Here is a 15,461-nt window from a genome sequence, read left to right as displayed (position 1 = left end):
GCAAACAGACCCCCTTAGGGACTCGTTGGACGCAAAACATTGGTTTTAAACCGTGCCAAAGGCCCATCGCACATTCAGACTGGAGGTGATGTAAAACAACTGTACGGAGCTCCATTTAATCTTGACATGTTTATGTCTTTCACTAAAAAAAGAAAAAGATCACAATGATCATACTCTATAAACGAGGGGCTTGTGGGAAAGCCCTGTGCTTGGCAGGGTCACCGTCACTCCATATATAACACACCCAGAGCACTGAATGTCACCCAGCCCGATTAGTCTCACATAGCCAGAGTTTTGACTAACGGAAAAGGGTCTGGTGTACATTGCAACTTATTCTGGCCAAGAACCACCTACTTATACAGAAAAAGATAAGACCGTCTGACTGACATGTAAAGTGACCAATCAGTTCTTTTTGTAGTTGATGTTATAAACCTTGTGAGCCCGCCAGAACAAACTTTAAGCAAGTACACGTACGCAGACAGCCACAGTGCTGGGTAGTAATGGATTACATGTAATCCAGATTACGGTATCAGATTACAAAAATGAAGTACTTGTAATTGGATTAAATTACATTCTATAATACTCAATCTGACTACAGCTACTTTTTTATAGATTACATGATTATACATTAACAAGGCAATGGCAGTAAATAGTTAATCATTTATTGATCATCCTAATCATTTTCTTTTTTCAATCTTTTAAATTTTTCATTCTAAATCAGCACACCGCTGAAATACGTTCGGTAAGTTTTCCAGTGTTTTCGGAAGAGATGGGGAGGGTTGTGTGTATTGCACTCAGAACTGATACTAGCTACTAGCCAGCCAGGTGAAGATGGACAGTTTACCTCAGCATTTAACTACTGGATCTATAGAGATAATTTCATTTTTACGAAAGAAAATGGTGTGCAGCTCACACAGTGAACATGCTTCAAAGGATCTAGTGGATGCTATCTCTAAGAGTCATGCCTGCATGGTACACAATAACTGCAAAATGTGTAACAATATGAAACTAAATCTGTCACTCTACTGTTGCTGCTAATGCGGTGGAGTCCACTGCATGAAACTTGACACAATTGTTCCTTGTGTGACTCGGTGGAACTCATGTATTGTTTAATGCACTTTTTAAAAACATCATATAAGGAGCTCTTTTTGTGAGGCTCTTTTTGTTAGTAATAAAAAAATGGAATAGACTGTCTTACTCTTTGTACATTTGTCAAAATGGTTTATCCTACTCAAATGAATGTGACAAAATAAAATAGAATTGGGTTTAAAGTAATCCAAAAGTAATCAGTTTAGATTACCCCACAAATGTAATCTATGAGATTATACTGATTGCATTTTTTGTCATGTAATTTGTAATCAGTACCAGTACTATTCACAAGTAATCCACCCCGCACTGGACAGCCATTTACATAGCAAGTAAATCACTTGCAAATGCGACCAAATTTCACGCTATGCAACTAATATATATATATTTATTTTTTTATTAGCCACTGGCGAGTAAATATTCCGATTTTATTCGCAAGAGCTTGAGTTGTGTAGTGATGAAGAACTTGAGTGCCGCGATCCTTTTACTGAATAAGCTGTCGATAAATGAAGCTGGATTCAGTCTCGTCTTTTACAGCGTGTTATGTCTCGTGAGCATGCCCTGAAACAAACTGACCTTATTTGGCTGCAGTGAGGCTGCAGTTTTATAATGTAATTTAATCCAATTACAAGTACTTGACTTTTGTATTAGGATCTGTCGTGATCGCGCAGTCACCATCACTTTTGTTCAGCTGTGAGATGGCATTGACATTGCATCTAACGATGTCAATTCTGACTTTGGTTAAACTTTTCCCCGGACTGTTTTCACAACATTCTCCATTTTAAAGTATGGCAACAGACCAGTAACGCTCCTGTTGGACTTCTTTTTGTAAAGTGTTGCAAAACTCAAGAGCTTGTAAATTTGAATTTGAGAACGTGTACAGTAAATATTTGTAAAAGCAAGTCATACACATTATACAAGTCAAAGTTTCCTTTAGCTTCATTCCGTGTATTTTGTACCCAAAGACGAGACCCAGGCACCCCATTTTCATTTCATGTCTCTTAAAATCTGTTGTTATTTACAGTCAGTTGATGATCAAAAAGATAAAAGGAAACATTATTTCTAATTATACATTGCACTTGATGAGGTAAAAACAACTGCAACTTTTCTCTTGTTAATGTGCACTTGCTCGTGGAGCACCCATTCTCTTAAAGAGACAGTACCGATTTAGTGCTTGTTATACATATCAATGTAAATGAAATGTATACTTTATATATGTTGCCCCCTTCATCTTTAGTTTTCAGTTGCATTACGCTTACATGCTGTCAGAAGTCTGCGGAGTAAAAACAAAAATTTACTAGCCAATGGCGATTAATTATCCAAAGTGTTCGTAGAGGGTTGGCCGATACAAACACTTGGCCGGCACATTGTGAAAGCGTGGGGTCTGGTTGATCATGCTTAATTTGCATTGCATGCTTAATTACATCTTCAAATGTGTTCTGGTGAAGAAAGAAAGTAATACACACCTGGGATATCATGAGAGAGTAAATAATGAGAGAATTTTCATTTTTGGGAGAACTATCCCTTTAACCTATTCAACATTTTTTATACATTTAAGTTTGGCTTTATATATATTTTTTTTTTTTTTTTTTTTTTTTTTTACAAAGGATGCACTTAAATTACTGTCATGTTAATGTTACATTTTAAATATTCATAATACAATTATTTAAAAACAGAATATCTGGAACAGATGTATACAAAGTTTAATTTCTCCTCAGGCCATGCATGCTTCTTCCCTCTCTCACTCCTCTTGCAAGACAAGCAAACTAGCTATAAAATCGGTGGTGGTGTGGGAAACGGATTTCCAAAACGTTGGATAGCAAGTAACTATGGATGTTTTACCATTTGTGTCTTCTTTAAATCTGTGCACACTTTTAAGTTATTTTCGCGCCTGGTGGGCTTTTCAAGTGCAGGATATTCGCATCAGGTGAGTCAAGTCCCGTCTTTGTCGACATGTTAATTTTGCACATCGAAAGTGTATGCTTGGAGTAACTATTTTAGGTTAGGTATGCCATTTTATTTTTTTATATAATTCAATGATCTGCTGACTGCTTAACTGGTTTAACTATCTTTTATTCTGTGTGCACGTCATGTTTAGAATAATACATACAGTATGGTTTATTAATTTTAACAGGCCTATTTTTTTCTATCCTACCCATTTTTTTGATAAATGTTTTTTTACATCATAACTGCTATTGGTTAATGTTCGTAACCAGTGGCCTGGGTAGCTCAGCGAGTACTGACACCCCTGGAGTCGCGAGTTCGAATCCAGGGCATGCTGAGTGACTCCAGCCAGGTCTCCTAAGCAACCAAATTGGCCCGGTTGATAGGGAGGGTAGAGTCACATGGGGTAAACTCCTCGTGGTCACGATTAGTGGTTCTCGCTCTCAATGGGGTGTGTGGTAAGTTGTGCGTGGATCGCGGAGAGTAGCATGAGCCTCCAAATGCTGCGAGTCTCCACGGTGTCATGCACAACGAGCCACGTGATAAGATGCACGGATTGACTATCTCAGAAGCGGAGGCAAATGAGACTTGTCCTCCACCACCCGGATTGAGGCGAGTAACCACGCCACCACGAGGACCTACTAAGTAGTGGGAATTGGGCATTCCAAATTGGGAGAAAAAGGGGATAAAATAAAAAATAAAAAAATGTTCATAACAAAACAGCCATCATATTATTCGTGGAATATGTGCAACTTTTCAGCATATTGTTTTTTTCTCTCGAAGATTTGGCTTACCTGTTAATTATTTTCTACAATGTCCTGACTGTTTTAATGTTAAGTAACTTTTACTTGGTGAATTCTGTTTAGAAAAGGCTATTAGGATTATTGCTCCTGCACTATTCATTCAACTGTCAATAATTTATCAATAAATATGCCTGTATTATCTATCGTTGATTCAGTGAATGCGTGTCATGTTCTATATTTAGCGTACAATGATTATAATGCAAGGCAATCACATTTCAGATAAATGCACGTTTTCAGCAGAATTTAGTGATGGATTTGGCTTTTGGAATAGATTAAATGGGTTGCATAAACACAATGATTTTTGACTCTTTTCTGAGGTTGTCTTACTTTTCAGACTAGTCAACTCCAAAATGTATGTTTAAATGTCAATGAAATTAGTCGCTCCACACATCCCTAATTTACATACTTATGTAGAGTATGTTGCAGAGTTTATTCTTAGAAGTTGCGAAATGACAGCCAATTAGATTAGAGCTTGTCAGAAAGTACATTCCAGTTTTGTTTGCAGTATACATCAGAGAGCCAGCAAACTGACTGTAAGCGGTCCATTAACTTGTCCATCTGAGGCTGAGACGAAGTCCGGATGAACTTCCCCAACAGGGGGCAAAGACCAAATCTGAAATGCCTTCACGTGGACGCAACTCTTTACACATGGCATTCAGTAATACTGGATCAAAGTACGCGGAGCAAAAAAGATGAATAAACTCAATTACTACACCAAACTTTCAGATGCTAAAAATTATCATGTTTTCTTTGCCCACATTTTTGTTTTAGTTCATAGGGTTACAAATCCAATAGCAGTATTTTAGAGCAAGTTTCAAAGCAGACAAGCCCATCTGGAAATGATTGTGCCGCTCTCAGGTGTGAAATGGCAGTGATTGGGCCCATTACACTCCTGACCTGGAACATATTTTCTAATGTGTTTCCAACACAGACACCCCACCCCCCCCAACCCCCCCCCCCCCCCCAGGGTGACCCTCGACAAAAACACCACGAAACAAGATTATTACCCACACAAACTAAAGTTGAGTTGTTTGAATTACTAACTGTCAAATCACAGTCATGTCTGTTGCCCAGTACCAACTGCAAAATGTAAAATTGTTACAAAATGTTGAAAGCTATATATCCAATCTCTTTTTAATTCAAAGATAAACTTTTCATTTTTTTTTTTTTTTTACCTTTTACAATTAGTTTACTTACTGTAATTTCAATCTCTTGAAGTCTGGCCTCACGGACCCAGCACGCACAAACCTGGCTGGGACATCAAACGTTTTCGTCTGAAACTCATTTGAGTCAGCTCTTGGCATCTCTTTCTTGTTTTTTTTTCTCTCTCGTGGTCAGGCTACGACCTCGTAACCATGGCAAACGGCTGCTAATTTCAATGCAAATGGATTCTCTGCTCACAGGAATTCATCTGGACCGGAGAAGCCCTGATGAGAGTGAAGGAATCGGCAAAGGGGCAAACACATTTCCATTCCCATCGTCCAGAAACAGGATTTAAAACCATAAAACTGAACTAGAAAGTATAGTTTATACCAGTGTTTCTCAAACTGGGGTCCGTGTAGCAGTTTTAACTACCACAAAAACCACGCAATTGCGTGGGGGGGGGTGGGGGTGTGGGGGGTGTGAGCTCCTCAAAAACCTGAGGGGTGACATGTTGTTCTGGGTACATACACGAATACGCTGTTGTCAACGCTTTCAGAGCGGTTCACGTTAGAGGTCCTCAGGGTAGGACTTTGGGTTCAGGTTTGAAATTTATGAAAAAATATACAGGCCTTCCAAATTTGTTTTGCCCACACGCTCTCACTCACAGATACGCACGAATGGATGAGCTAGGGGCTGTTCACACTGAGCGTGCATGCTTTTGTGTGCGTCTGCTCTGTTTTTCATTGTTTCCTATGTAAACACCCACTGGACAAACATCCTTGACTGCTGCACCGCATCTCGCTATTTCTTCAGTCTCACACAGGACTGGCACATTTTTAGACACCGTGTCAAGTAAAAAAAAAAAAAAAAACGTAATGTTTCAAAAACACATGGTGAGACACCTGTGTTCTGTTTCATTAAAAACTGATACTATAGGTTTAAATGGCATACGAACATGTATTTATGACATGTATCCATGTATGACTACAGAGAGCACTTCAATATGAAAACAAGCAAATCCCGGGCATTTAAGGCGATTTAGACATTTTTAAAGTCCCTTTCGGGGGTAAGGACGTATTGTCACCCTAAACAAGTAGATATTACAGCTTTTCCTATTTACATTACAACTTGTGGACAGTTTTGCCACTTCCTTTGGTGATTGTTGTGCTGCACTGATAGACTGAACACCGGGGCAGGTGAATTCTCTGACATAGCGATCCGCATATCTTCTACCTCGTAATGAATATTATCCAGAACGAGCCAATTAAACATGATTGTCACTAGAGGGTGAAATGCAACTGTCGTATCCGCAGGTCGGAGACGGTGAAACGAGTGTTTTCGCCTGTCAGTCATTGCAGCTCTATGTGAGTTTAGGCATACCAAGATGGCCGCTCGAACACTTCCAGTGGCTTCACCTCCTGCAGGCAGTTTACCATTGCATCAGCAATCCAGTTCTATCTATCTATATCTATATATCTATATATCAGTGGCTGAAACCCTATCACAAAATGGACAAAAACAGGTACACATTGGACAGATACAATTCTGATATGAAGAAAGGTGTTTTTTTTTTTTTTCCCTTTCTTTTACTGTTTATTTATTTGTTTGTGGCTGAAGTGAGGTTTTCTTTTATGTTTTGTTTTTTAAAAGAACTCAAGTGTGATCCCTCAGTAGACCAAGTCTTTTATTGGTACTAGAACATGTGCAAAACATTATCACTTTGGTCAAAAGGAATCACTCACTAGTTTTTTGTTTACCATATCGCAGTTCAAATTGCAAATCACAATATTTTTCAAAATAATAGCAATATGACTTTTTGTCCAAATCCTCGTAAGAGGACATTGAGTGGACATTGTCAATGGTGACTGTATTGGGGAAAAAAAACTCTTAGGCCAGACATAGGCCTATTGAAAGTCTTTTGAAATGGCTCTTTAGAGTCACATCCAGAGCTTCCCCATGGGGCCTGTCCTCCTCTCATTTCCTGTGGCTGGATAGAGTTGTTATGTATAGAGATCATTCTGAACCAAAGCCCACAGACAAACCATTCACGACACTCTGACAATGACGCTGTCACATGCCTCACCAGCTCATCCAGTAATTCCCTGTCATTTAGCTTGTTTAACTATAATCAAATAACCCCACTGAAAATTATGCAGATCTGTTAAAGACCACGGCCTTCTTGTTGCCACCTTGTAGGTTTATAAATCTTGTGTTTGGTCATCTACAGGAATCTATATCAGTGCAGATGTTCTTCTCCAATGGGTTTTGAATTGTAAAACTCCAGGTAAATGCCTTTTTCCAATGACAAAAAGAGCAACTTCTGGTCGCTATGCATGCAAATGGTCAAAATGAAAACTAGGACAAAACAGAAACTAGAAATTAAAGGCAAATGGAGCGGCAAGACCAAAGAAAGCAAGAGTAAGTTGCACAATAAAAAAATAACCACACACACACACACACACACACTTCCAAATCCTGAAAACAAAAGGAAACGTTTCCATGGCAGAGGGCTGTCAGTATGTGGAGCTCATATGTTTCTGATAAGCGTTAATGGAGAACAGTGAGGTAATGATGAAGTCATGCTTGTCCACTGGACAGGTTCAAATAAAAGGGACGGGTGCTTACGGGTATACTTACTCAAGCACTAACACACATCTGTGTGTGCAAACACACACTTACACAGAAATGCAATTGGCCCACAGAGCTTGTCAAGGCAAGAAATTACAGTTTCAGTTTACGTTTGTCTTATAAATGAATGGGTTCAGATATTCCAAATATACTGTATTTTAGTGTCTAAACTGAACCGTACACATAAGTTAAATAAATATTTTGGGTTCAAAACAATTTAAGCTCAATCGACAGCATTTGTGGCATAATAACCACAAAAAAAATACTCTGCTCATCCCAGAGGGGCACTTACAATGGAGGTGAATGGAGCCAATTTATGGAGGGTTAAAAGACAGAAATGTGAAACATATAATTTAATAAAAGCACTCACGTTAATTCTTGTGTTTAAGGGATAGTTCACCCAAAAATGAAAATTCTCTCATCATGTACTTACCCTCATGCCATCCCAGATGTGTATTACTTACTTTCTTCAGCAGAACACAAAGATTTTTAGAAAAATATCTCAGATCTGTAGGTCCATACAATGCATGTGAATGGTGATCAGACCTTTGTAGCTCCAAAAAACACAAAGGAAACAAAGGTAATCCATATGACTTCAGTGTTTAAATCCATGTCTTCAGAAGTGGTATAATAGGTGTGGGTGAGAAACATATTAAAGTTTAAGTCTTTTTTTACTCTAAATCTCACATTTTTAGAACACTAAATGATCAGATGAAGTGAAACTTCTGTCATTCACTAAGTTCTACACATCCCCCGGTCCTCACATACTTTAGGTTTAGGTTGAGTTATTGAGTAGGCTCTATAAAATATGCATTCCTCTGGACTGTTACATAATTTACTATTGTCAACTTAAAAATACAGCTCGCTTTTGACGCCGCCCTGTGGACATTTCACCTCAACACTTCCAGCTTCGGCCACTTGGGGCAGTGGTTAAAATTTTGGTAAGCACTAACCAATTTCAGCAGCAGAACTTTCAACCTCCTTTTGACAAATTCACAGTGTGATCCCATCAGTGGAGTAAAAATGCAATTTTATAGCGAAAATGCAACCGCCGAAACATGCTCACCATTGTTTACGTGAATGCAATTACTTCCTGGTTTCCACGGGAGGAAAAGATCGCTCACACAACTTGCTAAAGGCCACATCCACACTAATGCATTTTCATTTGAAAACTCTGTTTTCCGTTTCTAAACATCGTAGTTTTCCAAAATATGCGGTAATGGAGAGCGTTTTTGCTTTGTTTTCGGTGGCGGAAAATGCTGCTCTAGTGTGGATGAGAGGCGTAAACATTGCAAAATCAATGTGTTTGCAAACAAAACGTATTCGTGTGGATGTGGCTTGAGTTTAAAAGCTTACTTCTAGACCTCAGCTTTCTGAAATTCAGAAATTCTGATCAGGTTCCGATTTGCAGATTTAAAGAACTCCCAAGAGAGTTTGAATTATTTCTCAAAGTTGTCAGGTAGACATGTGACAGTATCAAATTTTCATGTCGCGATAATTGCTGAAGCTTTTATCACAGAATACGGTATTATCACGGTATTGAATTATATTACAAAAACAGGTTGAATGATAAAAAAAAACTTTACATTTGTTCTCTTAATAAAAAGTTTATTTACATTTTCAATACCAAACTGGCCTTTAAATGAACAGATAACAAAGAACTTTGAAAAAAACCACCATAGATGCATAGCCAAATATAACATTAAGTTGATGTCTTAATATTAAAATGATTATTCTGCCACAGGGCCACTGATCATTTCAGATCAGAACAGACCTTGTCTTGTTGAGGCTACAGTTAAAGTGAGGCTAGACTCATTTTATCAAGCCAGCTACTAGGCTACAACAATAGTATGCATTTTTATTTATTTTTTCTGGATAGCAAGCCAGTTGCTAATATATAGCTAAGCGCTAGCTACAACTTTTATAACTGAAAGTTTACTCACACTGTATGGCAACATACGATTGTGTGGTGTTCCAACTTGAAATTAATACTGAAATCATCATTGTGCAACATTGCCTTTATTAATTACAGGACTTAGTATTATCTGATTCCAACTGTATTTCAGTTGTTACTACAAGATGCAAACATTGCGGTATAGCTAGGGGAGTTTTAGCAAACTACTCTCTGGACACTAGAAAGCAAGCTACACATCTGTAAATGGCAACATGAGTTCACTTTGTCGTCTTAGTTGTCACTTAGCTATTTGTCTCTTAGAGTGTTGTCTCTCAGATTTCAAAAAACGAGCAGAACTGTCACAACTTTCCTTTATATTGCTGAATTGAATGCAATGATTGTCCCGCAGATGAGCAGACATGTTGTCCATGGCAGATTCGCTGCCACTTTTCTCCCACATGTTTTACACAAATGGAAACCATCTCCAACCAACAATCCTTCTGCATTATTATGGAACCCAAAATACTTCCACTCTACCGACTTAACCCTATTAGAATACGAATAAAGTGTTGGCAGTGTTCCTTCTTTAGCCACATTTCTCGTCCACGCTGGTTTGTTTACATCAGAGTGCACGTGGCATTTGTGCCACGTACACGCAGTGTTGTGAATCTCGACTCATTGATGGGGGAAAAAAACTACTGTGTGATCAGAAAAAACTAAATAAAATTGGCCTAAAGGTTATCTAGAATTATTTACGGTATTTTGAAATGCCCACGATAACAATATTTTGCATGTTATTTACCGTGATATACTGTATATCAGAATACCATCACATGCCTATTGTCAGGTCTGAACCCTGAGAGAGTTCTGCTGTTGAAAGGCTATATCAGTAATGGTCATATTTGTTCAAGGGGCACAGGTTGTGTGTTAACTCTGGCTATGGCTCAAAACTTAGTGGGCTTCCTATGTAACAAGGCCGTAACCACTGTAGACATTGAGGGGGCGTGCCCCCCTAATTTTCAGATTAGTGGTCTATCCATATACATTTTGAATATTTGCATACATCCTACCTACACAGCATTTTTGGGCATAATAAACAGCTTTAGGTAAGTTAATCAAAAAATGTTATCCACTGCAAATGACTTCTCTAAAACCATAATCAGATTACTTTGTTGATTATTTCACCAAAAAGTGAGCACATTACTAATTATTACTTTAAGTTCATTTCTAAAACCCTTTTCACTGAAACATTTATTTTTCTGCTCAACAAGTTCAAAAATATCTATATTTCCTTCAGCTGTCACAGAAATGCAAACAGACATACATACGAACATCTAGTCTGTCGGTTGTTTGAACGACTGGTTGACTAGTCGGTGTTAAGGTTCATAATGTATAATAAGGCTCTTATGTTCACGAGACCCCAATCAGCCACGTTTCAGAGTGATATATGGACGCTAAGTGCAGCACTTCAACATGGAAACTAATGGATATTTAACACACAGAAAAAGGCTAAATAACTATACTGGCGGCCAAAGGTTTGGAATAATGTACAGAGTTTTATGTTTCGGAAGGAAATTGGTACTTTAATTCACCAAAGTGTTATTCAACTGATCACAAAGTATGTCAGGACATTACTGATGTAAAAAAAAGCACCATCACTATTTGAAAAAAGTCAGGTTTGATCAAATCTAGACAGACCCCATTTCCAGCAGCCATCACTCCAACACCTTATCCTTGAGTAATCATGCTAAATTGATCATTTGGTACTAGAAAATCACTTGCCATTATATCAAACACAGTTTAATGCTATTTGGTTCGTTAAATGAAGCTTAACATTGTTTTTGTTTTCGAGTTGCCACAGTATGCAATAGACTGGCATGTCTTAAGGTAAAAAATGGCAAAAAAGAAACAGCTTTCTCTAGAAACTTATCAGTCAATCATTGTTTTAAGGAATGAGATGTGGAAGCCCCAGATGTACAACTAAACAAGAGGATAAGTACATCAGAGTCTCTAGTTTGAGAAATAGACGCCTCACATGTCCTCAGCTGACAGCTTCATTGAATTCTACCCGCTCAACACCAGTTTCATGTACAACAGTAAAGAGAAGACTCAGGGGTGCAGGCCTTATGGGAAGAATTGCAAAGAAAAAGCCACTTTTGAAACAGAAAAACAAAAAGAAAAGGTTAGAGTGGGCAAAGAAACAGACATTGGACAACAGATAATTGGAAAAGAGTGTTATGGATCTTAACCCCATTGAGCTTTTGTGGGATCAGCTAGACTGTAAGGTGCTTGAGAAGTGCCCGACAAGACAGCCACATCAATGGCAAGTGCTACAGGAAGCGTGGGGTGAAATGTCACCTGAGTATCTGAACAAACTGACAGCTAGAATGTCAAGGATCTGCAAAGCTGTCATTGCTGCACGTGGAGGATTTTTTGATGAGAACTCTTTGAAGTAGTTAAGTTCTGAACATTTTTATCAAATTGTAATAGTAATTTTTCACGTTATTAATGTCCTGACTATACATTGTGATCAGTTGAATGCCACTTTGGTGAATAAAAGTACCAATTTCTTTCCATAAGAGCAAAATCTGTACATTATTCCAAACTTTTGGCCGCCAATGTAGAACATCATATTGTAATTATCAAAGTAAGAGAAGTAAGAAATTAGAAAGGCTCCAATAATGAGCGGCACAAAACTGCTTATGCGCATCCTGAAATTGTTGATAACTGCTTTTATATCTGAAACAGCAGTGGCGCATAAATGGACTAAACTTAATTTAAAGCTAAAGTATGTAATTTCTGCAACTCTAGCGCCACCGTGTGGAATTACAAAAATAAACAATGTTTTCAAAACAGCTTTCCGAATAGGCCCCTCCTCTGCTGTTGTTAGAACCTTCAGAGAGTCCCGCCCCCAACACTGCCACTGGCTGAGTAAAGTTGTTGGGGCAAGTCTAAGCGGGTTGCTCTAAACACAGGAATTTTATAGTGCCACAGAGACAAAGCATTTGGTTTTCCAAAAAATGAACCTCTGAATGATTCACTTAGATTTGTCTCTGCATATAAAGCTGGGATAAAGTATTTTAACACTGAAAAGTTACATACTTTAAAGCATTAAAGAGACAAAACTTCTTGCAGAAGGTTTTATTGTGCTATAATTATGCAAAAACACTCTCCAAGAAGTTGTCTCTCTCGATAAATTTGAGAATTGCGCCTCCCATTAAAACCACCACCACTAAAAATATTAACGTTAATAGACGGCCCCACTAATTGACTAGACGATTAGTCGACCACTGTGGCACATCCGTAGTACCTAAAGAAAATTAGCTTAACTGAGAGTCGGTAACTGTAATATGATTACAAGAATTTTAAATGCAATGTGTTACATTACTTTTGACTTAAAGATTACAGTAACTAATTCATTTGAAATCTGATTACACCCAACACTGATCATAAGCACAAAACACTAACACGGGGCACAAAGCACAAAAATGCTGACTTGCTCACTAGGTTTTAAGACAAGATTCATGTTTGACTTTACCTCTGGCTGTGTAAAGAGTTTTGACTGCAAGAAAAAGAAAATATTAATAAAAAGGCACATAAGCAAAATTGGTAGATAAACACACACAGATGAATTAAATCTATTTTTATATCTCCAGCCCAAGCTAGACAACTGGGATGAAAATTGCATCAGGATCTCCAGATGTAATGATACTTCAAAATGCAACAAGTACTATTATGCAAGAACAGCCTGCAATGCATACACATCAATCCAGGCATATTTATACTTTTTCATACTTTTGACTATCCATCACCATCCTACAGCATGGGTATCTTAATATGCATCAGTGTCCATTTCACCTGAATACTATACCACAAGTACCCTATGCATATGCACCATTTGCTTTGGACTGATTACACACACTGCTGCTTAAACATGGTTGTTGTTTATACACAGTACGTAGCTCTATTACAGTCACTAACAGCTTTAATGCAATGCAGGGGCATACTGTAACTTCAAAGACAACCATGCATCAGCACCTTCAAAACAACACCATCGTTAATGCATCACTTTGCTGCATCAGAATGCAACTGAAGGCATGCATGAAACAGCACGAGAGCATTTTCTCAAGCGTGAATATCCATATGCATTAAATATAAACTTCAGACAGTCCTGTACAATCAAATAGAGGAATAATAACAGATCGGACGCGTGAAGAAGTAAAGCGTATTAAAAGCCGATTACCTTAAACGCGTTTGGGAAGTTGCGTTCAATTTGGTACTTTCATTCAGTCCCTCCGCTCGTTCAATCCAGGGCACGAGCTTTTTGAACTGCAGTTCGGTGTAGTTGCACTTAAAACCGCATGAGGTCGCAAGAGCTCCATAGATGTGAACAGCAGAGTGATTGACGCCTCAAAACGCGCTCAAACGGCTTATGTTGATCTTCATGCTATAGAGATCTGCCTCAGAAGCGCGCTGCTCATTATATAGCAGGAAGTAACCGCTGCGTTTGAGTCAATACGTTTCAATGAGGGGCAAAATATTGCAGTCATTGATAAATCGTGAAGGTGTTAAACTGGGGTTTTCGGACTGATATATAAAACATATGGTTAATTCAAATGTAATCCGTACCTCACATCTGAAGGAGTTGAGACTTTCGATCTCATCCTGATGTTACAACCTAAGGGAATATAATGTTAAAGACTTCTGAATCGATCTGAAGTGATTTTTGTCTCTAAAAAAGGGAAAATTCTTAATAAAGTTTTCTCTCAGAAATCCGCGCCTTTTTTAACAGGTCAGTCTAAACCGACGAACAGCAACCGTTCGTTTAACCTTTGACTGAAAACTGACATTAAACCAAAACCTAGTACAATAAATGTGTAAAATGTGGCATTTGGAAATATGAATTTCCATTATCGATTGATGTTACCTTCGGATTAATTAATCACCTTTAGGAAAGGAAAAATCAATTCAAACTTTGCCCAATGATGAGCCAATGGTCCCCTCTAAAGGCCAGTAACGGTACTACAGTACCGTAAAACCATAATAATAGTGCGAAAGAATATTCTGGGTTCAATACAAGCTAAACTCGATCCATGTTGATTACCACAAAAAAATAAAAAATAATTAATTAAAAAATATATTTCGACTTCTCCCTCCTTTTCTTAAAAAAAAAAAAAAAAAAAAAAAAATTCTAGGTAACTGTGAGGCACTTGCAATGAAAGTGAATGGGAGCCAATTCGTAAATGTTAAAATACTCGCTGATCAAAATTATAGCCACAAGACATAAACAATATGCATGTTAACATGATTTTAGTGTGATAAAATCACTTACTAAACTTTCCTGTGTAAAGTTGGGCCTATATCAAATTTTACACCTTCGTTGCCATAACGACGTATTGCCATAAACCATGTAATCCCGCAAAAACGATGCGATGATTTACAGCTCAAATAATACAGAAGTTTTAACAAAGGTATTAATGTAAGTGATTCTGTAAATTATAAGCTTCACGTTTCTGCCTTTAAACTCTCCAAAAATTGGCCCCATTCACTTCCATTGTAAGTGCCTCACTGTAACCTCGATTTTTGCTTTTTTTTTTTTTTTTTTTAAGAAAACGAGGAACGAGCCAAAATCATTTGTGTGGTAATCAGCATTATAATACAAAGCAAATGTTGTCGACTGAGCTTAACTTGTATTGAACACAAAATAGACCTACATGCAATGTTGTGATTGTGAACTGTGTTGGCCATGAATACATGCCTGTTCAAGAAAATCAGCATAGCTGGTCACTAGCTTTTGTTGGGTATTGAATGCTGTTCCTCAGCTCAGGATGCTAGTGTGCTGGTGTTTCAACAAGGCTTTTTAACTAGCTTAACCAGCAAGAACTCCTTGGCTAACCAACAGAAAAAATATATCATCATTATATACTGGTCAACTAGCTGATCAGCCCCAAACCAGCACTAAC

At 38.0% G+C, this 15,461-nt stretch overlaps 1 protein-coding gene across 2 annotated transcripts in view; it reads right to left on the bottom strand.

Annotated features, from left to right (window-relative positions):
* The window catches only part of add3a (adducin 3 (gamma) a), a 160,650-nt gene extending 146,810 nt beyond the window's left edge, over positions 1-13,840 (bottom strand). For both annotated transcript variants that reach the window (XM_051694867.1, XM_051694870.1), the window contains exon 1: positions 13,742-13,840. The gene's annotated coding sequence lies outside the window, so the exon portion shown is untranslated. The remainder of the gene's footprint in view (positions 1-13,741) is intronic.
* Between the last annotated feature and the right edge of the window lie 1,621 nt (positions 13,841-15,461).

This window comes from Myxocyprinus asiaticus, chromosome 50, assembly GCF_019703515.2.
Source record: "Myxocyprinus asiaticus isolate MX2 ecotype Aquarium Trade chromosome 50, UBuf_Myxa_2, whole genome shotgun sequence".
Classification (NCBI taxonomy): Eukaryota; Metazoa; Chordata; class Actinopteri; order Cypriniformes; family Catostomidae; genus Myxocyprinus; species Myxocyprinus asiaticus.
Note: the sequence above shows the minus strand (reverse complement) of the source record. Positions and strands in the feature narration are given on the sequence as shown.